Source organism: Mirounga leonina, unplaced genomic scaffold (genome assembly GCF_011800145.1).
Source record: "Mirounga leonina isolate KUSES-001 unplaced genomic scaffold, KU_Mleo_1.0 Mir_126, whole genome shotgun sequence".
NCBI lineage: Eukaryota > Metazoa > Chordata > Mammalia > Carnivora > Phocidae > Mirounga > Mirounga leonina.
In genome coordinates, this window is record NW_023270314.1 from 2,771,403 (window position 1) to 2,799,318 (window position 27,916).

The following is a 27,916-nucleotide window of genomic DNA, read 5'->3' on the forward strand; positions in this document are numbered from 1 at the left end:
AGGGAGACTTCAATGACCGGGAAGTTGTGACAAGATTGGAAATTTAGGAGACATTTTTTGGCACTGAGGGTCTTAGGGATGAAGACTTTCATCTAAGAATTCTATGGTAGTATGTGGACGATAGCAGGCAGGAACACTGTTGGATAGGTTAGATTAGAGGTCCCAGTTTCTTATTCATATTCTCCTTGTTATAGAATTACATGTTTTCCCATTTTCAATGTGCTTTTGCAATACCTCCCTCTGAAGTAGAAAAAGTATATTTTTCCTCCCTATTAATGTTTAAATGGTCACGTGACTTTCTCTGGCCAAAGTAATGTTAGCAGACACAACTTAAGCAACAATTTTAAATGTGCATCAGAGTTTTGGATTGTTCTCTTGCACTTCTGCTATCTACCAGAAGAAGAATATGTCCTGGGTAGCTGCTAGTCCAAGGACAATGAGGAAACATGGATTACAACCTAATACCTCCCCTCAAAGAGCTGGGTCCCATGGCTAGAAATGAATGTGTGTTATGCCATTGAGATTTGGTGTTGTAAGTTATATGAAACGTTATTGTAGCATCAATCTGGCTTGTTTAGGAGAGTCAGGAAGCAGAGGTGCCTGGGTGGCTCAGTTGGTTAATCGTCTGCCTCCAGCTCAGGTCATGATCCTGGGGTCATGGGATTGAGCCCCATCTGTGGCTTCCTCTTCATCATTGCTCTCAGCACAGTGTATTACATGTTATTTCTTTATGGTCTGTCTCACCTGCCATGGATTTTTGAGGGCATGGGACTCATCTTAATCTCTTCCTTTTCTCATTGTCAAAAAATATTCATTAGTTGAAGAAATTAATGTGTTTCTCTGCTATAAGACCCTTGTGGGAGTAGAGTTTTCATAGCCTCTTCTTTTTTGCTATTTTAATGCACAGCTTCAACCAGTGGACCAGATTAACTCCTCCAGGCAGATAAATCCATGCAATGCTTCCACAGGTCAAGCTAACATATTTGAGTTTATAAAGTTAGTGAACTGAGGGTTGAAGGACACTTGGATGAGGACTCTCAGTCATTGACAAATATCTGTTCCTTTGAATTCTGAATTAAGATCACAATTACAACAGTTTTGAAGATGAGGAAGAAGGGAGACTATACAGAGCAATGGATAAATCACGGGACTTATTTTCATGGAGAAAAGCAAACCATTAAATATCTCCTCCCTACCTTTCCTTGTTTCCCAAGAGCTACATTTATTTGTGGAAACATAAACCTAAACAGAGCACTAGTTTGTCTCTCAGGAAATTGCACTCCTGCTCTCAACTACTATTTGGCATTTATTATTTAACTAATTTATATTGCTATTTATCTTTTGTGAGTATGCCTATCACTTCTACTAGATTAATAGGTGATTGAGAGCTGTAAGCCTGACTTATACACCTTTGTATGTCCCCACAGGCCCCCATGCAGTGTTTGATATAAACTAATGCTTAATAAATTTCATTAGTGGTGACAACAATAGTGATGTTTATGATGATCTCCCTCTCCTGATATGTTCATAGAGCTTGGTGGGCAGGATTGGAGGGTGGGATGGTGTGGGATGGGAAATAAAGCTAGAAAGGGAGGCAAAGTCCAGATCATGGAAAGCCTTCTATTCTATGCTAAAGACAATGGACTTGCTCCTGGAGGCAAAGGAGATCTGTTAGAAAGTCCAGTGGCCATTTTTTTAAAAAGCTGTTTGACAGCAGTATGCTCCACAAAGTTGAATTCAACATTTCAGAATCCACTAGCTGGCTTACTTCTTTGAATTTAATTGCTTTCATCTTCACACAAATATCTCATGAAAAAAACTCTACTTTTCATATAGATGATAAGACGGAAACCCTTTAAAGCAGACAGAAGGGAAAAAATAAGAGTAAAAATTATAAATAGTTATTCATATAAGTTTTAAGACACTAAGGGTAAAACACTGTATTAGATGGTATGAAGATTAAAATATAAAGATAAAACATATACAAATAATCTCTTAAGCTAATTTAGTGGGCACTCTAAGTCTAGGCAGAGGGAATAGAGAAATGTATATGATAGCCTCCTTCCTCAAAGATTATAAGCCAGTGAGGTCAACAACATTAAAAATAATTACTAAATTAAGTATTTAATTATAACTGTGGTGTGTGTCCTTAAGGAGAGTACAAGATGCCCTGAGAGAGTCTTGCAGGAAAGAGGAGGGTCAGGAGGAACTTCTAAGAGAGGCTTACTTTGAAACTGAGAACTGGAACTAGCAGGAGAGAACCAAGATTTTACCAAACAGAGAAAACAGCTTATTCAGATGCCTTAAGAAGGAAGGAGCTTGGTAGGTTTGAAGAAATAAAGGTTTAGTACAGCTGGAACAGAGTGAGCTAGGGAGGGAAAGGGGCAAGGCTGGGAGGCGGGAGCAGCAAAAGGAGGTCATTCAAATGCTTTGGACCATTGTCAGAATTTTGGACTTTACCCCAAGAAATATAAAAGCTAGTGGAAAGTTTGAAGCAAAGGAGTAGGATAAACAGGATTTTATATATGTGTGTCTATACATATTATATATACATGCACACATATGTAAATATATATTAATATATACACACATATGTACTTTTACATATATAGACATGCATATTACAGATCATGTATATTCACCTATTTGTTTATTTTAAGATTACTCTCTATCCAAGGAGATTAAAAGTAAATGCAGAAAAACAGCCAGAGAGACCACGGTTAAGAGACAATAGTAATTTAGACTAGGATGGAAAATGTGGGAGTTGTGAAAAGAAACTAATTCAAGAAATATTTGGAAATAGAGTCACAGAATCTCCTAGTTCACCAAACATGGCGCATGAGAAGAAACTAGATGTAAAGGATGATGTCATCTGGCATGATTAATTGAGGGGTTGGTGATGTCACTTACTGAGATAGGAAACCCTGGAGAAAGAGCAGGTTTGAATGGATGTGAAGTCCGTGGAGAACTGTTTTGTTCCTTTATTTACAGAGATCCAGAGATCCAGAGATCTAAAAGCTGATAGGAAGGATACCACAGAGAAGTAGTTACTGAAGATACAGACATAAGAGGCTGCTCAAAATAGACCAGCTCTTGACCAGTAGGAAAGCCTTCTCTCAAGAAGCTAACAACTCAGAGGGCCAGAGAAATTAAGTACATGTAATGGGGATAATGTTGCAAGTATAATTAACATGTTTTTCTCTTTTGCAATTTCATGAGTACAACCTTCTCCGAAGTTAGAATGAGGCATGCATCTGCCTTGGGGATTCCAACTAGTTCATCCAGGAAACAAAGAGGAGAAAAGGAAAATATAATATTCAGCTTCAAACATACAAAAATGGGATTTTTTTTGTCTTCAGAAAGGCAATAAATTTAAAAGCCAGGCTTTTCCAAGAAGTAAGGAGATTTTCTAGACTATTCATTCCTTCTCTTATATATTAAGAGGCAAGACTGAGGGACTGGATCTTGGAGTTTTACGTGTTCCCAGTAAGGTAAGAGGACAAAGGAGTTAAAGCTCATCACCCATAGCCAGACGGAATGTAGAAGGAAAAGAATCAGTTATAGGAAAGGCTGATTTGTAGGCTCCACAAAGGGCATGCTGAAGGTAGAAGCGATTATGGAGAAGCAAAGGGAAGACCTGAGTTCAGCCCTCCTGGGCAGCCCTCAGATGCCACTTGACAGATGCGACCACGTGCCTCCACGAGAATGCTGTGGAAGGCTGGTGAGAGTCTGACTTGAGAGTTAGCAAGAGGGCTGCTCTCTTAACAAAGAAGCACCTTGGTAGCAGAAGTCTGCAAGTTGGACTTTGTGGCCTGGGATTCATAGGCAGACTTCAGGGGGTCCCCTAAAGCCACTGAGAGCTGAAGTTGGAATCATCAGGGAAAGTAACCAGAAGAATAAAGCGGAAGTTACAGCAGTTACCATCAGCAGTTGCAAATATCAGCAGGACACCAGGGGTAAGACCCTGTGCACAGCGGGAGTGGCCAGCCGCAGGAGAAGCCCAGACCAGCCACTCTCTGCCCAGACCGGCACTCCTCCAGAGAACACTACACGGACCTAAGAGCCAGTCTCCCAAAGACAGACAAGGACACACCTAGATGCCAGTGGGGGAAGGCACTGGCATTCTGAAGGACATCTACCTAGGTCATCCAAATAGAGCAGTGGATGGTGGTCATAAGGTCAGCTACAGAAAAGAAAATAAAGAACCTAATTGTCCGTTGCATATATGAGTGTAGTGTTAGTAAACAGGAGGCCCCACCACATTTATAAAAAAACAATAGGGGCACCTGGGTGGCTCAGTTGGTTAAGTGTCTCTGCCTTGGGCTCAGGTCATGATCCCGGGGTCCTGGGATCAAGCCCCCTATCAGGCTCCCTGATCAGCGGGGAGCCTCCTTCTCCCTCTCCTGCTCCCCCTGCTCTTCGCTCTCTCAAATAAATAAATAAAATCTTAAAAAAAAAAAACCATAATAGGATTACATCAACAATGAGAGATGCTCCTTAAGGTGTGACGCTAAAAAGCTCTAACATCCTAAAAGAGAGAACTGAGGCAATGCCGGGGACAAGTGCATTTGCTACATGCTGTGAGAGACCGGAAGGGAGAAAGTAAGCAAGAAGTAAGGAGAGAGGGGCTGCAGCTCAATATGATTTCAACAGGAAATCATAACATTTCTGCAAGTGTAGTAATTGGCTTTCATGAGCCAATAAGAGCTGGCCCCAGCATACCATCAGCTCCCCTGGTAATACCATCGCACTACGACCCAGTGAAGAGCCATAATAGGGCATTGTCTATGCCAAACTCTCATTCAAGTGGACCCAAAAACTGGTGAGTTTCTACCTGCCCTTCTACCTGATTAACACACCTTGTGAACTTCAAAAAAACGTTACATTAACAAGTCAAATACTAGGTTGAATGAAATCACATAAATTTCATTCTACTAACCAGTCTTTCTATTTTCTTTTTATTTAAGCTAGCTTATATCCAGGAAATTGATTTCCCTTTAGCCTGAGTTTATATTGAATAAGGTAATTTTTCTTCCATTGCTCTACGAATTTCCCATTAACAAGACACTCGCAGCAATGATGGAAAAGCCCTCTGCTGGCTCGCTTTTGAAAGCCAGTGTGCACGCTTTCAGGCTTTAGAGCATTCCTTTTCCCTGCTTTGCCAAGCTGAGCTAGACTGCAAATTCTGCCTTAAAAATGTCATTAAGATAAGAATGGCCTAACTGTTTCTAGGAGATTTCATTGTTAAAACATGAGACTTGTCAGCTTATAAATCATATCATACTGCATTATTCCAAGATTAGTTATAATAGCCTAAAGAAATTTTTATAAACATCAAACTCCTTCTTAAAAATTATATTCTGAGATAAAGAAAGGGGGGTAAGTGTCTACTTGCCGGGTACATTAAATGGAATTACATTATGAAGAAAAATGAGGTCTTTGTAACACATTTTCTAAACATCAGGGTTAAGTCAGATGCTTTTGAGAAGGAATTTGAACAGGGAAAATAATTTTAAAGGCCTTATTATTTCACTGTTATTTTAGTCTGACTCGCATATTTCTGTGCCTTGTTGCTTGTACTTTACCAATGTAGAGGATTTTTTTCCTCGCTTCTAATAGGAAAACAAACAATAGTTTATTATTCATTTAAATAACTTTTAAGATTAAAAAAAACCTGGGCAGAAAAAATAAATGTGAATACTATATTAAAATATAATTTTAGAGTCCTCTCTGGTATAACATTATGTAAGGGAAAACTGTTTTTACTCAGACAACAAATATTTATCATAATAGTGTTGTTGCATTATTCTTCCTAGAATTCAAAATTTGTAATAGTTCAAAAGATCTAGAATGTAACACTCTGATTATGTTTCCAGTCAAGGTAATTAAAAAAGGGTGTTTTCATTTTTCCTATATGAATCAGTTTTAAGTTACTCCTGATGACTTAAGGTGACTCTGTTGGGTGATTTACATTTCTTTTTTATTTAATTTAATTTATTTATTTATTTGAGAGAGAGAGCATGAGCAGGGAGGAGGGGCAGAGAGAGAGGGAGAAGTAGGCTTCCCGTGGAGCAGGTAGCCCAATGAGGAATTCGATCCCAGGACCGGATCCGGGACCCTGGGATCTTGACTTGAGCTGAAGGCAGACACTTAACCAACTGAGCCACCCAGGTGTCCCAGGTGATTTAAATTTCTAATAAGAAGGTCTTGCCTGATTATTGAGTGGATGATAGTTACTGGAATCACTTAAGTTTCTGTAGTTGCGAGTATCAGAAACTAACTCTGGCCAACTTAAGCAAAAGGGGAATTATCAGAAGGTTATGGAGATCTCACAGAACTAATAGGAAGATTAAAGAATCATGCTTAGATTTGCAATGTGTACATATATCAAATCATTGTCTTACTCCTTAACCTTACATAATAAGTCACTTATTTCTCAAAAATAAAGTTTGCGGGGGGAGGAATCATGCTTAGTGAAATGAATATTAGTTTATCACTTAAGATAAATGAGGAATTCTGAATCTCAGGAAACAAACTGAGGATTGCTGGAGTGGTGGGGGGTGGGAGAGATGGGGTGGCTGGGTGATAGACATTAGGGAGGGTATGTGCTATGGTGAGCGCTATGAATTGTGTAAGACTGATGAATCACAGACCTGTACCTCTGAAACAAATAATACATTATATGTTAAAAAAAAGAAGATAGTAGGAAGGGAAGAATGAAGGGGGGGAGATTGGAGGGGGAGACGAACCATGAGAGACTATAGACTCTGAGAAACAAACTGAGGGTTCCAGAGGGGAGGGGGGTGGGGGGATGGGTTAGCCTGGTGATGGGTATTAAAGAGGGCACTTACTGAATGGAGCACTGGGTGTTACACGCAAACAATGAATCATGGAACACTACATCAAAAACTAATGATGTAATGTATGGTGACTAACATAACATAATTAAAAAAAGATAAATGAATTCCAACTGTTTGTATTTCCTTACAAAAACTCCGCTTAAGATCTGAGGTCCCTCAAGTGACAGATTGGGTCATATGCCTAACCCTTGGTTATACAGAAAGAATTTCATGGGACACCTCAACTTCCATTACTAGTTTTCCAAGATTCCATACAATTGGGGGTATGTAATTCCCAAAAGAAAATTAGTGTCATGAGAAAGAGGGAATGGATGCTAGACAGCTAAAAAAATAAAAATAAAAATAAATAGAACAACAAAGCTTTACTACACTGCTGATTCAATTTTGTGCCATAAAACTCCATCAATACAAGAGAAAGACAGCTACTTATCTGGGTCTCAATTTCTTCTTTTGTAAAATGAGAAGAATGCATTAGAAGACTTCAAACTTCCTGCATTTCACATTTATGATGACTAATTGGGCAGACATTGCAGCTACCTTGGAAATGCTTCCATCTAGACGAAGGGATCTTTCCTGACCCTTGTGTTCTCAGACCTCACCATCCCTCCCTCTCGGATCCATTTAAGTCAGAAGACATCTGTAGCTTTTCTGGCTCTTGCACATGCCAGAACAAGCCTCCAGAACTCAGTGGATCTCACTTGGAAAACTTGAAAATCAAACATATTTTACTCCAGCATATATGAAGATAAGTTACATTGTCTGAAATACAACACTTGCTTCACTAAAGAGTAGATGTTCAGGGTAAAACATCCCAAAGTTAAGAGTAAGGTTCTTTAAATTATTTTCTAGTCAAAATGAAGTTCTAAAGTTCCTCTCACGAAAGTAAGACTTACAAAGAAAAGGCTTGGTGCTCCATCTAGAGGACATTTTGTATTTTCCAGATTAAGGGAATTGGAGGGTCCTTTAGAGATGTCTAATCATCTAAATCTTGCTGTGATAATTCTACCAACAATTTTAAAAAACATTTGAAATAAACCCATACTGCGTATCAGTGAGGAAGACATCCCTTATCTCCCAATTTCAACTGATTGTTGAAGTAATAACTTTCTCTTTATTCATGAAATATATGGATACATATTAAGAATTTAATGTGCTTGCTTACTTTTGGGAGCTTCATGGCTTAAAAAAAAAATTAGTATGATTCCTAACAACCATTTACTAGTTTTTTAATAATTTTCATCAATTATCAGAAGCTCTTATTTTTCATTTGACAGATACTCTCCCTAATTTAAAGTAATACACTGGACAAAAATATACCTTTTTCACTTGGAATTACACAGCATTTTCCTTCAAAAAGACCTGCCTGTTAAGAGAACATGCCATTTTTATGTTTAGTAACAAGAGTTTCAGTTGGTAATGCCTCACAAATATCTTCCTTTTTATGTGAAACTTCCTTTTTATGTGAAATCCAGGACCTTATTTTAGTGAAAGCAAGGTTTCCAGCGTGGATATTCACACTTAAAAGGAGCACACCCATAGCATCTATTTTCCCATAAGACTCTGAGAAAGTAAGGTCATATAGTGAAGCAAAGAAGAACGGACCAGGAATAAGAATCTGGGAGAGAATTCTGGGGTGGAGGAGTGGGGAGAGACTGGCTTATCTTGGACTGCAGCCATCTCAGTCAGGACAGTGTAGCCAACCATAGCCTGATAAGCAGAACAGAGCCCTCACGTTACTGAACCAATTGTGTTGGAGGTTAAAAACAAAACAAGCAAAAAAAAAAAAAAAAAAAAAAAAACCAACAACTATACACCAAGTTCTGTGAGAACAGAAACAATTGCCAAGAAAATTTTGCTCTGGGGTCTGACTTGCCATACTGGTCTCATCAAAAAGTTTACCATATGTCCTGAGGGTATCCACGAGAGACAAAACAATGTATCAGAATTTCCAAGATATATAGGCCAGGGAAGTAGATTTTTTCCATAGAAGGAAAGAGCAGGGGTGGTAGAGAATTAGTCTTGATACTTTGTTCACAATTTGCTACATATTCTTGAGAATAAATGGTGGTCCTTCTAAGTCATGGGTAATGTAATAATTTGCACACAGAGATGGGTTTCTCCAAAGCAAATCTGGATGAAATTTCCTTTTAGAATTCCTTCACTGAAAGGTCGATCTTGTTTAAGTGGACCATAATATTTAAAGTTCCTATAAGTGGTCTCTATGCCCTCTCTTGCCATGCAAACAGAGTTGAGGATAACTTGCTCATTGTCACAGAGCCAGTGAGTAGCAGAACTGGGACCAGAACTCATTCACACTGGCTGACACACAGCCATCACTCTTTCTATTACAATGTAATCATTTTAAAGTACTTTAACACCAAAACCTTTATGGAACCAGTTGTCTAAATAAAGTCTTAATATCCTTGCTCGGGAAGAGGGCAACTGTTTGGATATGGCATTCTTATTTTGAAGAAGAAACAAACTAAAACTTTATAAATTGTTACAATATTTGGTTCTTTAGATTAACCTTGAAAATGTTAAGAAACACATTAAATGGTTTTTAAAAATTCACTTAGTTCTTCCCTGCCTTGTTTCAAAATAGTATCTGGGCAATATCCAATTGTGTTAAAGTCACATTGTAAAACATACTTAAGGGGTGTCTTCAGAGCCAGCATGGACCTATTCTCGAGGGTAGAGATAGAGGCCTCAGGCTCGCAGATGGAACCACCCAGAGTCCTCCCAGCCCACTGCCCCATGCTCACAGAAAGCCAGCCGCATCTGAGAACCAGCCCTGCCGGAGCTGGACAGATGGCCTTCTTTGCTGCAACCTTACCAAGGCTCCTCCTCACCAGCCTGGGAAAAGCATGAACTACAAAGTAAAGGAAGAACTATTTTTAAAAAGGAACCACTAAGAATACTAGCACTAAACAAAACTCGGATTAATTCTCAAGCTCAGCTATAAGCGTTCACTTTGCCCATGGTTTTGGCAACTTTAACTCATGAATAGATTCTTCCCAAAAGAAAAAGTAGACATCAGCTTTAATTATTTTTTATGCTTCTCTGAATTTCTTTTTTTCTTCTAAGCATTAAATTATTTAAAAATTGTCCTCATTGAAGTGTGTATTTTACTGGACTGGGGAGGCTCTTTTGTGGGTCACTTAAGATCCAGGGCACATCCTGTTCCCAAAGAGCTCGGCAAATATCAGTGCGTGCATAGGACAACCTGAAAAGTCACATCCAAATAAAACTGCAGTGAAGATACTTGCTATTAATGCCCTTATGTGCCAAAAATAAATCATAGAAACAACAGCATTGTTATATACCCAAGTTAAAAATGCAGAATCTAAGATATTTCAACCTGCTATTAAAAAAATGGGGGGACACCTGGGTGGCTCAATTGGTTAAGCATCTGCCTTTGGCTCAGGTCGTGATCCTGGGGTCCTGGGATCGAGCCCCACATTGGGCTCCCTGTTCAGCGGGGAGCCTGCTTCTCCCTCTGCCTTCTGCTCCCCCTGCTTGTGCTCTCTCTCTCGCTCGCTCTCTCTGACAAATAAATAAATAAAATCTTTAAAATAAAATGGTACCAGAGAAGCTATGGCCAACTCTGGTAGGAGCCAAGATCAGGAGACCCTGCCAACCTATGACCCCTACTTCCAATCACCTAAGCTACATTGGAGGTCTACTTAAACCTCAGGAAAAAGTAGAAGCCAGTTTTGGGTGAGTCCTCCCATTACAACTGTTTTCGATCCCTCCTAAGACTCCTCCCATATTGCTATCTGACTTCTTAGCTTCACTTAAAATTATTTCTAAACAAAAAAGACCACCACCCTAGGAGAAAGATGAGAATCCATAGGCTTGCTTTCCCTTTGGAATAATGTAGTCCAGATGCATCATAGAGTGATTCTCAAACCCAGCCTGTACATTTTAGAATTATCTTAGAGAACCCCACCCAGACCAGTGAGATGCTACTATCTAGGTATGGGACCCAGACATTAGTACTTTGTTTTTAAGCTCCCCCAAGTGATTCTAATACAGCTTGTGGATGGAGACACCTTGGCCAATGTTCTATGACATGACTTTTGGGATCAATCCCTTTTGGTCTTCCAGATAAACATATTCCAGTTTCAGAAGCCGCCTAGACATTTTCTTCTTCCAAGAAATGAATTAACGCTAAATGATTTTTGCTAAAGGAGGCAGGAGAGGTTAAAGAAAAAAGAAAAGCAGAAGAAAGCCAGTTGCATTCTTATGAGACTTAACCAATTTCCCAGCTGCTGGGTCTTGTTTGGTCAATTGGTCAAAGATTGGATTTTCTTTGTTTTACTAAGAAGCATGCTTCAAAGAAAATAAACATTAAGTTAAAGACAGTGTTGGGTAAAAAGATTAGTCAACTGGGATTCACAAAATCTGGCTCATGTTTAGCAGTTAATAGCTGTGGGACGTGGGACTTTGAACTTACCCTCTATCTCTCATTTTCCCATCAGAAAAAATGGAATAATATACCGTACTTCCTTCTTCCAAACTCTCTATTAATCTGAGTATCTATCTGTGATCCATTCATCAAAATAACTTAAAGGATGCCAAAAGTGGTGGGGTAGACTTTTCCTTACAGACTCCCATAAAGACATTAGATTAGAGATCAAATCATAAAATCCTTAGAAGATTAAAAACAGATAAAATAATCAAAGCAGTGCTGTGGGAAAGCTCTACTCAAACTAAAATACTGAAAGGTCTGTGGAGGATCGATTGTTTATGATCCTGTTCTCTAGAGACTGAAATTCTTTGGATACACCAGATGGTTTTATTTATATAGCAAAAGTTCAGCTCTAGTGAGGTGCTGGTTGCAAATTCACACACAAATGAAAGATCCCGTATTTATGGAAGTTTACATAGCTTCACTCACAGGAGGGATTTTCCATTGTTTCTTATGGACCTTTAAACAAATGTTACATTTACAAAGTTAAGGAGGCCGCCCACCACACTGAAAAGGAAGAGCAACCTCCTGATATAACGAAGTAAGCCAGAGCCTCAAATTTAACACAGGGAAGTTGCAGACTTTTGTGGATCTCCTCTACCCAAATGCACGACAAACCTCATTTAATTCACTCTTTGATGTTCACATACAATCCTATCTCCTCAAATAGCATTCTTGAAAATGAAAAAGAAAACTCAACCCTCTCTCCATCTGAATATTTCAAGATGCATCCTGTGTCAGCTCCTGGCACTGAGTCAGCCTTGTCAGCCCAATTTAGAGCATATGGCAGTGATCCAACTCATTGTGGCTGTTTGTGGTCCTCAGATCAGGTTTCAAAAAAGAAGGGGCAGCAATCCGGTGACCTTCTCAAGATAGTAGAGAACAACTCTCGTCATGACTGACACCTGATCTTTCTGCTAACATTAGCTCCTAATCAAAGATGGTGCCAAGATTGCATCAGACACCAGCCCACAAACCTTTCCATCCTCCTGCAAGAGGTGTGGAGCATCCTGTCACCCGCTGAGTTTCGGTTTTAGAATGCCTTTCCCTTTCAGATCCAAGGAAGCTTGGTTTTATTGACATTTGAGATCAAGCTCACCGTCTGTCTTAATTGAGCCTTCCTGTTATTTATAGTGCTTGCCTATTTACTATTCATTGTCTTTATACCTAGTGCGGTTCAATGTGATTCATAACAATGACATGATTATAAAGCTCTCAAATTAACAATCCTAGACATCCATTTCATAATCAAGAAACCTCACTCTCTTGGGATCTTTTTCCTGTGCATCTCTCATCCTGTCATCTTTGCTTAAAAACCATGTGACCAGTACTCTTTCTGGGCTCTGAGTCATCCTTCCTCTCTACTTCTGCTGGATCTTCAAGACTAGCTCAGCCAGAGTCACAGACTGGGATCCAGCAAGATCTATGGAAGTACACTTGACCTTCCAGGCCAGGCCCCCATTATTTCTTACCTGACCGAATACCAAGTTATCAGTGTGATAAAATGATCTTGACCCTTGCCTCAGTATCCTTACATCAAGAAGCTGCCTTTCACCTTACAGGGCTTTTAGGGAATGTTCGTTCTTTGTCCCCTGAATTTTACACAAAAGTCTGGTGTGGAGGCCTGAAGATTTTCACAGCTCTGGAAGCATTCAAAGTAACTATTGGCTTTACTTCAGCTCTGAGTGTACGCACAATACATGATTTGAATCAGTAGAGATCCAAGTTTTCTATACAGAATTTTATCTTCTTTCTATCTCCCCAAACAATCTTTGAAGCTAGATGAAATGAGAAAAGAGGATGGAATTATTTCATCCTGCCTGTTTGTTTCCCTGAGGGTTCTAACCAAAAGGAAAAGATGAGTCATTCAGCGTCATTCCCTATTTGGTCGTTTGGACTCTGGGCCACTTTAACCAAAAGAGGGCAGCACTCCATGGGTTTTGAATTCACAGGAAACAAAACTTCAGATTTTAACTGAACTCTACCTTCAGCGAGGCACTGCACACGGTGTTGTGTGGAATACAGAGATGAATAAGGCATGCAAGAATTTAAATATGCAGGAATCACGAAAGAGGAAAGCACTGGGGCAGCAGAACATAGCTAAGAGTTGGGAAGTGGTGAAGGATAAATCTGGAAATAAAGAATGAGTTTAGATTGTGAGGGTCCTTTCAATATTAAGCGTTTAACTTTGATTTAGAATGCAATGGGGAGCCACTCAAAACTTTTCAGCAAGTGAGTAATATGATTAGAACACTGTTTGGGGAGGATACACGTGATAGGGGTGTACTGGAGAGCCTGAATAGGGTGAGACCAAGAGGCAGGGAGAAAAACAGATAGGAAAATAATACAAGGAATATCCAGGAAGGGACAAAGGTCTAAACCAGAGGCATGGTGGCAGGAATGGAAAGGCGAGAACTGCTGGAAGAGGAATTGCAAAGGAGGAAAAAATGTCTTCAGCGGAGTAGATAACCAAGAAAAGCCCAAAGTTTTACATCTGGGAGTTGGGCATATGGTAGAAAGTTTCTCCAGAGCTGGAAATACAGGAGAAAAGAACTTTCTGAAAATGTTTTTCCTTCCTTAGTTAACAGTATCATGTTGCCAAAACACAAGCAGTGCAGGGTGGAAATACAGGAATGGAATGGCCTCCAGGACTATCTTGGAAAGAAGAAATTGCCCAAAATATATACTCCAGTCTTTGTTTTATTCACCTGAATACGTGGCCCACGTATGGATATACGTGTTGAACATTATGGCCTATGTTTCTGGGTCCTGTTGGCTTTGTATGACTCAACTTATCTGTCCCTTCATTATACTCTATATTTGTATCTTATGGTGTGGCCACCTCTGATCCTTTTGAGATAAATTGGAATAAGCATCAATTTATTAATATGTGCATTGTTTTTCTCCACAGACTCTAAAGACATCCTTCTGTAGCAAACACATAGATTCCCTAAGTAAAATGCATTATCACTGACATGTACTGAAAAGTTATGTGCAAGGCATTCAACTAAAAGCTTTATGCACGTCATTTCATTTAATCCTACGACTAGTAAAAGAACCTTATGAGGTCATTCCATTAGTATCCCATTTTACAGATAAAGAAATTGATTCTCCTGGTTCTTCTCTCCATGTTCCATGTTCGTTGTAGGATGCCACTTTCTCACGTTGAAGGGACATTGGCTTCCAGAGCCAGTGTCTTCAACCAGAAAGCTCTGGTTCTTCCACGCATAGAGTATGAATTAGCAGGTTTAAGAAAAGGCCCACTACTCCATTCTTTAAAGTCCTGTGTCCTTTTCTTTTCTTTTTAAAAGATTTTATTTATTTATTTGAGAGAGAGAGAATGAGAGAGAACACATGAGAGGGGATAGGGTCAGAGGGCAAAGCAGACTCCCTGCCGAGCAGGGAGCCCAATGCGGGACTCGATCCAGGGACTCCAGGATCATGACCTGAGCTGAAGGCAGTCGCTTAACCAACTGAGCCACCCAGGCACCCCCTGTGTCCTTTTTGATTACCTGTTTTAGCAGATGATGTAATTACCCGCCCAGTTTCCCAAGACCAAAAAAAAAGTCACCTTAAGAGTGTAGGACTTCAGAGTCCTATTACTTCTTCAAATCTTATATCCAGAATTTGGAGTCTGAGTAATCATAGACCACCAAGGCCTTGGATTGTACCATCCTGAATTACTGCTGTTTGCTAATAGATGGATGGATGGATAGATAGGTAGACAGACACACAGATAGACATGTTTGTAGTTTGTGGTCTACACAGTCACCACACTTGAGATTATTAATGAAGGCATCATTCACATCATGGGCATTATAGATTTGTTTTTTTCTACAAAAAATTTCTCACTTTACAGTGAAACATCTATTATAACCAGTGATGTGACTATTTTCCAAGAAATAAATAAAGTACCTTGAGAAACAGTGCCCTTTTCAACTTTGCATAAAAGTTCCATATGGGTTAACAGTAGACTTGGGTCTCCCTGCTTCTAGACATTCCCTCCAAGTCATTCACGTATGCTGCAATAGTGATCTTTCCAAATGCAGACTTTATCATGATTTACCTTTAGTGGGGTGCAAGGATCTCCATTTTCTGCCTCAGCCTACCTGCTGATGTGAACCTTCTGCTTTGATCATCTTGAGATTCTTATAATTATTTGAATGCAGCATTGCCCATCTCTGCACATGCAGTTCTTTCAGCTTATAATACCAATCCAGCCATCTGCACCCCATTCTTCCTGGAGTAATCTTCCTTCCAAATCAGTTCGATGTTTCCTTTTCTTTGAATTCTGCTCTTCTCCCTCCTTCTCTACCTTAGAAAAAATGATTTCACTCTTTTGTGCCTTTAACCTACCTCTCTGTTGGCCAATCACACTGTAATACAATTATTTATTTTTCTAGCTGAACTCATAGTTAATTAAGAGCTCCTTGGTTTACTATAACCAGGTACCATTTAACCTTTCTTTTCCTATGGTAATGTAAAACGGTATAAAGGGAATTTGTTCGATTAAAGTCTTGGCTAACTGCTTCTGCTGCCTGCTGTCTAGCAGGTTCTTTGAGTGATGTTGCTGCCTGCTGGCAAGCTTGCACTTTGAACTGTGCTGCTTTGTGCTGCACTTGCTGAGTCCTACTGAACCTCTGTCAGAGATTGAACCAACCTAAGTAGGAAGTTTTGATAACTAACATTTAGGGACAGAAGTATGGGATGGAGGCCCTACTTAAAGTGGCTCTCGGGTCATGTATCTTAGACCAGACCTGCCTGTGTATCTCAAACTGAATCGTGTTTCCAGTTCTAGAATAAGCTGTGGCTGATGCTAAGCTCAGGAGAAGGATTCTTACCCTGTGACCACTGGTTGTATTTCTCAACCAGGAATTGGTTCTAATTTCATAGAGAGCTCAGGATAAAGGAAGATATCCTGTGAAATATACAGGCCCACTTCCGTCTTATACAGACCACTCATGGTTGGTCACTTATGTCACCACGCAGCAAGCTGCTGTCACATTCCTAAAAGCAGATGGTTCACTAGAAATTGCCGTTGCTGATGCTATAGGCTGTGCGTTCCTTGCCAAAAAATCCTGAACTTCAGAGCTATACAAAAAACACCCACGACACCCCCAGGGCACAACCAAGGTATTAATTCAAACTTGACTTAAACTTGGAGACCTTAAATCCTATAAAGTAGCCATTGCCATGCAGGTGGGGGGCTAATCCTGATGACACTGATTGGAGATTCTCTGAAGGAAGAAACTTAAAATACGAACAAGGTAGAAAAATGAAGAGAATTCCCTATTCCCACTGAAGTATATGCAATTACCACAAGAAAGAAAAAAAAAAAAAAAAAACTTTGGATGTAGAGGGAGAGGAAGTAAAAAACTGCAACAGAGATCTGTAATTTGACCTAATTAGAAATCCAAAATGCAAAACTAAAAGAATTTATACAATAGAAAGATAAAAGGGTGCTGATCAGCTTTTGTGTCTCTACAACTGAGGATCTAAATTACCTTTAACATCTGTTGAAATGTACCAATTTGCAAACTTTCATGACCTTAATCAATATTGGTACTCAAATTATACTTTGGGATAGCACTAAATTTGAACAAGTTGCCCCCTATGCTCTCAGGAGAGTTACTGAACATAAAATAGAGGACAAATCCATATGTCTCACTTTAGCCATCAGAAAAACTGCCTTGCTTAAATTCCCCATAGCCATGACATATTGATGACTTCCTCCTCTAAGGAGATTCATTTGATACACTCATTCAGGACATACAAATACTCACAAAGGAGTTCACTCACAAAAAGAGATGGCTCATTGAGCCATACTTTGTATACGATACCTTGGTTAAACTGAAAATCAGGAGTAAACTAAAGGCCACTCTATCCCTAACATTGTCATAAAACAGCTACCGATGATTCTCTAAGCACCCATGGCATTAAAACAAGCTCAACATCTTTTAGGCCTTTTTGTGTTCTGAAGGCAACATATTCCTCATTTTAAAAGTTTTCTTAAGTCTATTTATGCCATTTCTCACAAATTGACCCACCTTGAATGAGACTACCCACAACAAAATGCTCTAGAATCTGTCCAACATGCAATACAATCACACTCTCCTTAGCATTCCACCAGAGAAGATACTTCATTATTGTAGAGGCTTTAGCAACCTCCTCTAACACCTGTTGGAGTCTATGAACCACCGCCCCCCATGATGGCCACAGGTTGCCCTTGGTTTTCAGGTATAAAAAGTTCATCTCCTCAGCTGTATACTATATGCCATTGGAGGGGCAATTGCTGACTGCCTATTGGGTCATCACAAGAACAAAGGCTCTCGGGGCGCCTGGGTGGCTCAGTCGGTTAAGCGGCTGCCTTCAGCTCAGGTCATGATCCCAGGGTCCCCGGGATCGAGCCCCGCATCGGGCTCCCTGCTCGGCGGGGAGCCTGCCTCTCCCTCTCCCTCTGCCTGCCTCTCTGCCTACCTGTTCTATCTCTCTGTCAAATAAATAAATAAAATCTTTAAAAAAAAAAAAAAAAGAACAAAGGCTCTCACAGGCCTTGACTGTGACTGTCCATACACAGCTGTTCATAATAACTTGGATTATAAAAGTAACACCCCACAAAGCTCAGCAAGGTTACTAAGCCTCCTTGTTAAGACAGAAGTAGTACCCACAGGATAAAACCAAACCTCCACCTTCTGGCATAACCCACCTGCAGGATGGGGCGGTCTCCCCTGTCTTCAGTCCCTTGTCAGATGCCTCAGTTCTGGAAGAATTCACCCCTCTCACTGACCCTTTGCCTGACTGGGGAGCCCATTGGGAACAACTGAGTGAAAAGCAAAGGGAGTTTGTATACTTCATGGGTAACAGCACCACCAACACATGATGGATACTCACTGGAGAACTGTTGGTTTAACTAGGATGCTACAAATCATGGATGGGAACCAAGGGTCAACACTGGACACTCCCTATATCCTTCCAAGTTCCATACATTACTAAAAGTGAGCAAGACATACATTTCACTTCACGGAATACACAATGCTTAGCTCTTGAAAAAGACATTTAATGACGCTTTCACCTCCCTTACTGGCCTCAGGCTACAGGTCTCATAGAGTGCCGTAGGGACTTACTTAAGCAAGCTCAAATTCAATTAAATGAAACATGGCCCATTTCAGTCAGTCAAATATCAGGGGTGAGTTGTAATTAAGAGTCTGACTCCATTTTTAACGTTAGCTGACAGTTTCAAGCCTTACCTCTCCCACTTCCCCTTATGTCCCACATGTGGTTAAGCTGGTAAGAAAGCTCTGTCCTTTAGCTCCAGTAGGAAGTTCACACCATGTAAGGCTGCCCCAGTGAGATGGTACTTTACCCCGGCCCCATCATAATCACAATAAAAACCAAGCCAGTCTCCTTTTCCTTGCTCTCACAAGCTATTTCCAGACCTGCTTGGAAGCCTGCCTTGCTCTCCTTAGAAAGCCTCATTGTGTGACTAATAAACCTTTTCACACCCACAACAGTTTCTATATTGTATTTCCATTCTCTATGGAATTGAGTCTTATCTGCAACTCCTACCTCAAAAGTAATAGTTAAAATAAAAAGAGTCATCATTTCCACACTAGGTAGAGAGAAGTAACTTTCAAAATACAAATGTACACATGCAAGAAGATAAAAAGAGATGGAAGGTTTAAAAAGTAATATTATCTCTGCTCCCAGCAAAGTTGGAGTAAACAGAAACCAGATTTAATTTATGAACTGAAACAACTAAAACCTGTGCAACAATTAAACACCTGTGCAAAATGTATGAAGCCATGGCTTTCCGACATTGGGCATCAGGCAACACTGAACAGTGATCACTGAGAGAGGAGGAATAATAGTGTGGTGAGCATTTCAGGTGCCCCAGGTTACTCCTCTTGTGGAGGGGCAAACCCCAGACCAAGTCTGGTAATCCCCATGAGTTGAGGCGACAGGGCAGAGAGATGGGAGAGGCCAAGGCAGCCATAGTTGGCAAGGCACAATACTGAAGAGTGGAGAGCTGCAAGAGAAAGCTCCAGAGATCTGTAGAAAGTCCCCCTTAAATATTAAGTATTCATTAGTACATGCATGTACATATAAACTACCTGATGCTGGCAAAACAAAAACACAAACAAACAAAAACACCAGAAAGGAACTAAGGAAACAATCTCCAAAATTCACATAGGGCTAGGAATTGTTCATGTTCCCATAAGACACAGTGGAAAATTTTGTAATTCATAGGGCACTAGGTAAAGTATTCAGAAGGGTATTACCTCAGTAGTGGAGCAAAATAACCCTAGACTAAACCTTGCTATGCTTCATCCTCACAAAGCATAAAAACAAACTCAAAAGGATGATATATAATATGTATAAGACCTATACACTAAAAACTTCAAAACATTGCTGCAAAAAAAATTAAAGACCTAAGCAAATAGAGACATATGCCATATTCATGGATCAGGTGACCAACATTGTTTAGATGTCATTTTCCCCCAAATTGATCTATAGATTAAATGCAATCCAAATAAAATCTCAATAAGCAATTTTTTGTAAAAATTCAAAGGACAGATAATCAGCCAAAGAATACAAGAACACTAATTCAAAGGGATACATGCACCCCAATGTTTATAGCAGCATTATTTACAATAGCCAAGATATGGAAACAGCCAAAGTGTCCATCGATTGATGAATGGATAAAGAAGATGTGATATCTGTCTATCTATCTATCTAGATATCTACCTAGATATCTACCTAGATATCTATCTATCTAGATATCTTCCTAGATATCTATCTATCTAGATATCTTCCTAGATATCTTCCTAGATATCTATCTATCTAGATATCTATCTAGATATCTATAATATATAAATTATATAATTATATACATAAATTATATATAATATACATACTATATATAATTATATACATAAATATAATTTGAATATAAATAAATATAATTATATATAATTTATATATTATGTATAAATTATATATATCTCATATACAGAGATTATATTGATAGACATATTTATATAATTCAGTCATAAAAAAGAATGAAATTTTGCCATTTGCAACAACATGGATAGAGCTAGAGAGTATAATGCTAAGCAAAATAAGTCAGAGAAAGACAAATACCATATGATTTTAGTCATATGTGGAATTTAAGAAACAAAACAAACAAGCAAAGGGAAAAATAGGAGAAAGAGAGACAAATCAAGAAACAGTCTCTTAATTATAGAGAACAAACTGATGGTTACCAGAGGGGAGAGGGGGAGGATGGCTTAAATAGGTAATGGGAATTAAGGAGTACACTTGTCATGATGAGCACATGGTGATGTATAGAAGTGTTGGATTACCATATTGTACAATTGAAACTAATACAGCACTGTATGTTAGCTAACTGGAATTAAAATAAAGACTTTAAAAAAAGGTGTTAAAGAGGGGAATATTTTATAAATAAATAAATAATAGTATATTAATAATAACTAATATCAATCCACAAGAACCTTATAAAGTTATGTGTATGTTTTGGTAGTAATTTAATAAGATAGGAGATCAATAAAAGTTTTATAATCATAATATATATATTACATATAATCATATCATAATATATATATTTGTGGATTATATATATAATCAACAAAATAACTTTGATAAAGATGAAATGAAGCTGAGGGATTTACCATTATTCCAAAAATTAAAAAGTTACAATAACTAAACACAGTTTGATATCATTATAAAGATAGACAATGAGATCAGCAAAATGAAATAGCAAGTACAGACACAGACCAGTACATATATGGTCAATTAGTTTTCAACAAAGGTGCCAAGGCAGTTCAGTGGGGATATTATAATCTTCTTAACAAATGGTGTTGGAACAACTGGGTAGCCACATAATTAAGAAATGCACCTTACCCTTTACCTCATGACATAAACAAAAATTAACTTGAAATGGATCATAGACCTTAAATTAAGAGCTAAAATTTCTAGAAGAAAATATAGAAGATCTTCATCACCTTGGTTTTTGCAAAGATTTCTTATATATAACACAAAAGACACAAACTATAAAGTCATTACATTTTATCTTATATTGTAATAGACAATCTACTAAAACTCATTCAAGAGAAAGTGATAATCTAGATAGTCATACACCTATTAAAGAAATCAAATTCAAAAATATTTCAACAAAGCAAATTCCAAGCCCAAATGGTTTCACTAGCAAATTCTACTAAACTTTTGAGGAATAAACAATACCAATTCTACACTATCTTTTCCAGAAAAATAGAAGTGAAGATAACACTTTCAAACTAATTTTAGTAGGCCAGCATTACTCTGATACCAAAAAAATTACAAGAAAATAAAACTACAGAACAATATTGTCATAAATTTAGACACAAAGATTTCCAAGCAAACATTAACAAATTGAATTCAGCAATGTTTCAAAAAGATAATGTATCATGACTGAGTGAGGTTTATCGTGGGAATGCAATGCTGGATCAACACTCAAAAATCAATATAATGCATCATATTAACATGCTAAAGAAAGACCACATGATCATATGAGGAAATGCAGAAAAGGCTTTGACAAAATTCACTATTTTTTCATGATTAAAAAAACTTTAAAAAGTTAAAATAAAAGGAAAATTCTTTAACCCAGTAAAGGGAATTTATAAAATACCAACAAATAAGATAATAATGCCGAAAAACTGAATATGCTCCCTTTAAGATAAGGAACAAGGCAAGGATGTCTGCTCTCACATTTCTTTTCAATATGCCTGAAGATTCTGACCATAGCAATAAAGCAAGAGAATAAAAAGGAAAGGCATGCTTTCAGTTTGAAAAGGAAGAAGTAAAACTATCTCTATACACAGGTGACATAATTTTCTATGTAGAAGAATTCCAAAATATATTCAAAAAATTGCTGGAATTAATAAGTAAATTTAACAGGGTCATCAATATAAAAATTCATCTGTGTTTCCATATATTATGAATGTACAAGTGAAAACTGAAATTTTGAAAAATACTACTTAGAACTCCAAAAAAGGTTTAATACTGAGGTGTAAATCTGACAAAAATACATGCACGGTATGTATGTATGTATGTATGCATGCATGGTATGTATGCATGTATGCATGTATGTATGCTGAAAACTTCAAAACACTGATTAAATAAACTGAAGAAGACATTTAAAAAGTGGAAAGACATACAGATCCAATTTCAATCCAAATTGAAAGACAGATTATTGTCAAGATGTCAATTCTTCCCTAATTGACCTGTAGATTTAATGAAATCCCAATAAAAATCCCAGAAGTATAATTCTTCCCAGAAGATATAAAAAGCTACTTCTAAAGTTTAAATGGAAAAGTAAAAGAATGAGAACAACCAAAGAATTCAAAGCCAAAGGAAGATCAAAGTTGGAGGACCCACAGTATCTGATTTTTTAGACTTATATAAATTTACAGTGATCAAAACAGGATGGTATTAGTGAAAGGACAATGATCAATGGAACAGAACAGAGAATCTAAAAAAAAAATAGACACAAATATTGTCAGTTCGTTTTTGGCAATAGCGTGGAAACAATTCAGTGGAGATAGGGTTTCTTTTCAACAAATGGCATAAAACAATTGGCTATCCATAGGCCAAAAAAGAAAAAAAAAAATTGACCTTAACCTATACTTCACTCTTCATACAAAAGAATAACTCAGAATGGATCACAGACCTAAATGTAAAATGTAAAACTATAAAATTGTAAAAGACAACAAAGGAAGGAAGGGAAGTATAGGGAAGGATGATGATGACAGTATCCTAATTAACATCTGCTACAAATGTGTTTTCATTTTCCTAATTGCTTAGAGAAGGTTCTATTCATCAAACTGAAGAGGGGTTTCTCAAAAACTCTCTGTCCACTGAAAGAAGTGATAGGAACTTCCAAGATAAGGCACTTGGCATTGAGTTTCATGACAAGGATGTCCTACTAGGAACATACTCAGGAAAATCTATTAAATGATACTCTCCAAGTCTGCCAGGAGTCATTGCCAAAATAAAGTTACTTATTGCCTCATATTTTTCCAGAACAAACTTACTATAGCCTTTGCTCCATTCTTTTTAACTTCATACTTCTATAGCTATAACTCTTGTTGATGACATGGTGCAACCTGATCAGGAACATTAAATGCTATTCACAGTTGATCTTTATCATTTTCATATCTTAATTCCCCAGTATAGTTACTCTGAGACGCTCTCCAAAAATTAGCACAATTTAATTTATGAAACATGACATGACTCTGGTTGCCCTATATTTGGACAAATCATCTTCCAAGGATGCTTTACTTCATTAGGTAAATCAATGTTTCCATCTGATAGGCTATAATTTAAAAAATTAATAAATAAAAACTCTCAGAGTCAAAGGTTATTGCTAGTCAACAAATGAAAAAACTACAGTAGAATGAGTTGAACATTTATGTAGTGGAGGAGCTTTCTCCTTATTATGGTTGAAACAGTTTGTAAAGTATTATGAGAGGCAATTCTCGAGTGACTGGGAGATACTTGCAATTGCTCAGGCATCTTGCACTTATTTTGCTTTTTTTTTTTTTTTTTTACTAGGTGGTGACATGCGAAACAAAATCAACTCCACAGTTTCCTGCTATTGATTTTTTGTAGAACAAGAAAAGCAATGTCGGTCAGATAAGGTACTATGTGGTGGAGGTGTAAAGTTGTACTTCACTATCACTTTATAGCTTAACTAGAGACAGGTCAAATATTAAAAAGTAGAAGATAAGATGATGATTTTTAAAAAATCATCTAAGTGAGCCTTCCTTGAAGAAAAAAATTAATTCTATACTTAGCAAGGGAAACTTTTATTGAAAAATTAAATATGAGATCAAATTATCCCTCACACGCTATCTAGCTTTACTGATTTTATTTAGGTTTCCAATATTCCTTTTCTTGTTTGATGAAACCAACTCATAGTTTATTGCCGTGTTTAAGTCTTGCCTCCTCCACTCAGTCCTCTATAAAGAGATCTCTCAAAATCAAATCTGATTTTACCATTTTTGATTTTTTTCAAAAAGATTCCTAATGACTCTTTCAAAAAATCAAAACCAAGATTTCTAGGCTGTGACCTAGCCATTTCACAGTCCAGCAGTGGCCCTGTCTTTGGAGAGTCTCCACCACCACCACTGTCCCCAGCTCACACCCTTCACTCTACCAAGGCTGGATTGTCACTTTTTACTGGAAAAGTTAGACCTTTCCCACTCGATGACTTACAGGAAAGGGACTAGAATGAGAAGAGCAAGATGCTTGCTTCAAGCACCAAGTTTAAAGGGGGCACAAAAAAGCTCGGGAATCAAGACAAATATTTTAATGCAATACTTTTAAAATCTAAATCAAAAAATTAATAATAAACAAAAATCAAAATTTTAAATAAAGACAGTATCAGTTATCCTTCCTGAATTTCATTCTGCTTAGGGAAGCCTTACTTACATTCAAAAACTAACTTGAATATTATTTCTCTAAGGAAAATTCTCCTGCCTTCCCAGAGGGTGGCACTTCTCTCTGCCCCTACTCTACTGCCATTTAACTCTTCTCTAATTGGTGTCATATTTATCTCTCCACTTACAACCCTTCCCAGTGAACTGTGAGAACTTTTAAACTATCCCTGTATTCCAGGGATTACTACATGTTAGGAATTCCACAAATATCTCCTGTATGAATGAATAGTTAGGCTATGGTAAATAGAGAGTAAGACAAAAAATTTAGAGTCAGAAAGAGAAATTTCAATTCTATCTCCACAACTGATATATTTATCAATTTTTTAATGCTGGGTATATCTCTGAGCATCAGTTTCCTTACCTTTGGAGTGGGAATGATCTCACTACCACAGGAGTTTTGAAAGCTGGGGGCTTATCAAATGTTTGGAAAGAGTAGTCAAATAAAGAGATACTTATTTATTCCTATGAAGTGGATAAGGTGAAGAGAGAGAATGGGGACTGTGGTTTACCCAGCTAAAAGAATTACATGTCTGGGGCGCCTGGGTGGCTCAGTTGGTTAAGCAACTGCCTTCGGCTCAGGTCATGATCCTGGAGTCCCGGGATCGAGTCCCACGTCAGGCTCCCTGCTCAGCAGGGAGTCTGCCTCTCTCTCTGACCCTCCCCCTTCTCATGCTCTCTATCTCATTCTCTCTCTCAAATAAATAAATAAAATCTTTAAAAAAAAAACAACAGAAAAAAAAAGAATTACATGTCTGAAAACAGAGGCGGGAAAAGCATCAAGCACATTGTTTGGGGAACTGCAGATGGTTTAGCATGGCTTCATGTGAACAGCAACGGAATATCACAGAACTAGATAGGAAACAAAGTAAGCAGAATCCAGACCCTGGGTGAGGCTCTTGTTTGATATTACATCCAGGAATGGCATAACTGAGTTAACCTTGAGTTAACAAGAATGAGTTTCTGCCAAAATTGTAAATAGGATTCATGGGCTAAGTTGAGTTTGGCTAGGGAGAAAAAATTAAATTAAGCCATTATACATACAAGTTTAGGAACTATTGTCTATTTCAAATATACGATGGAATAGGATTGAGATATTGGGAAAGTAGAATATATAAGATTTGGTAACAGACTACAAGGGGACAGGGAAGTTATTGTGAGTGTGGTATTTAGATTAGAAGTATAAGTTGTGAGAAAGTATAATAGATAAATAGAAACACCAGGATTTTACATTTTTCTAATATAAAATGGGCACCAAATTTTCTGGCTTTAGTGGTAATCTCTTTCCTCAAAACACCTGTTCTATAGTTTTGTCCAAGGGTTGCTTAGATTTCAAATGTCTTTCTTGTCTTACTGCACATAGCAAGTAAACATAAAGAAGAAGGAAGGAAGGAAGGAAGGAAGGAAGGAAGGAAGGAAGGAAGGAAGGAAGGAAGGAAGGAAGGAAGGAAGAGAGGAGGGAGGGAGAGAAGGAAGGAAGGGAGGGAGGGAGGAGGGAGGGGGAGAAGGAAGGAAGGAAGGAAGGAAGGAAGGAAGGAAGGAAGGAAGGAAGAGAGAAAGAAAGAGAGAAAGAGAGAAAAGAAAGAAAGAAAGAAAGAAAGAAAGAAAGAAAGAAAGAAAGAAAGAAAGAAAGAAAGAAAGAAAAAGAAAGAAATGAAAAAGGGAGGGGATGGGAAGAAGGAAGGAAAAGAAAAAAGAAAGAAAGAAAGGGGGAGGGAGGAAGGAAGGGAGAAAGGGAGGAAGGGAGATGAAGGAAGAAAAAAGCAACTATAACCCAGATAAAATCATTTTCCAAACAAAACGGTAAATGTATGAAAATATATATTAAAAAATAGGATATCACTAATCCAGCAAAGCTTGCATTTGAAAAGAAAGCATATTAGCACCACCAGTTTCTCAATTTATATATTGACTCTACACTAGGAAGTTGTATCGGGATCTTGATGGAACACAGATGGCATAATCCAAAGGGGTAATTGAAGAAGTTTTAGGGAAGGGGCTATCTACCAAGATATGGTGGATTAAGGGAACTGAACAAGTATTGAGGAAACACACCAGGACTAGCAACACTGGGGAGCTATTAGCAGCTCTAGGCCAAGAGAGGGAGCAGTTACCAGAACTCAGGGCAAGCTGTAGTTGTAGCTCTAGGAAAGGGCTACCAGATAGGAGCTGTGACTTCAAGAATGTGGCCACTGCCCATCGTTAAGGCTCATCCTAACCCTCACTTCCTAGCCTCTAAGGACCTGCTGAGGGGTCCCATTGACTGAATTCTAATGGAATCCAGAAGGCAATAGAACTCAGTTGATGTTCATAGAGGCCAGTCTGAGACACAACACAGGGGAAAACAGTGATTAGTGGGGGTGGAGGGAAATGGAGGATATCCAGCTTCCTGATGGCAGAAACCCTTTGTCATACATCTCTGTACACACATCCCACCACCACTACCTCATCACCTCTTCTCAGCATCAGATATAATGTTTTGCACATGCTCAGCCTTCAGCAAATGCTTAATGAATAAAAACATAATGGCATATCCGTTCTCAGCAAGGACTGGAATAAACAGTGAAAAAAAGATCAGAAGACGGGAGGAAAGCAAAGCACATCTAAGCTCAGTCTCCTTGGGTTCTCTTTCCATTTTTACAAATCTATAAAGAATCCTAGAAGACAAGATACCAAATGGAAGTGAGAGAAGAGATAATTTTCACATTTTTTAAGCATCCAGGTCTCTTTCCCTAGTCTCCCACAAAGGGGGAAGGCACTATTTGGGGATGACCTAAATGTATTCATTTTGACATTGTCTCCACATTTTTCTAATCCCCCTCTAGCCTTGGAATACCCTCTCTAGTCCTCTCCATTAATCTTCATTGAATATCCTCTTCAGGCCAAGAATTTTTTCCCTTATATTCCTTCTCTGTATTAGTGCACACTATCATTATGTATCTGTTTGCTTTTATTGTACTTTGTATTTTTATGTGTTTATTTGCTTTATAATAGTTTTCTTGTTTTTTAGGTATATACACCCTGAAATAGTACTCTGAAGGAGAAGAGGAAAGAAATGTAACATAAATTCAAAATATACCATATGACAAATG

The 27,916-nt window shown here is 38.2% G+C and overlaps 1 long non-coding RNA gene across 1 annotated transcript; it reads left to right on the forward strand.

The window, feature by feature from the left end:
* The first annotated feature begins 4,760 nt into the window (after nt 1-4,760).
* On the forward strand, nt 4,761-27,916 carry LOC118008401. The gene is made up of 3 exons (XR_004678691.1): nt 4,761-4,822; nt 23,941-24,026; nt 27,835-27,916. It is a non-coding gene; the product is annotated as an uncharacterized LOC118008401 (long non-coding RNA).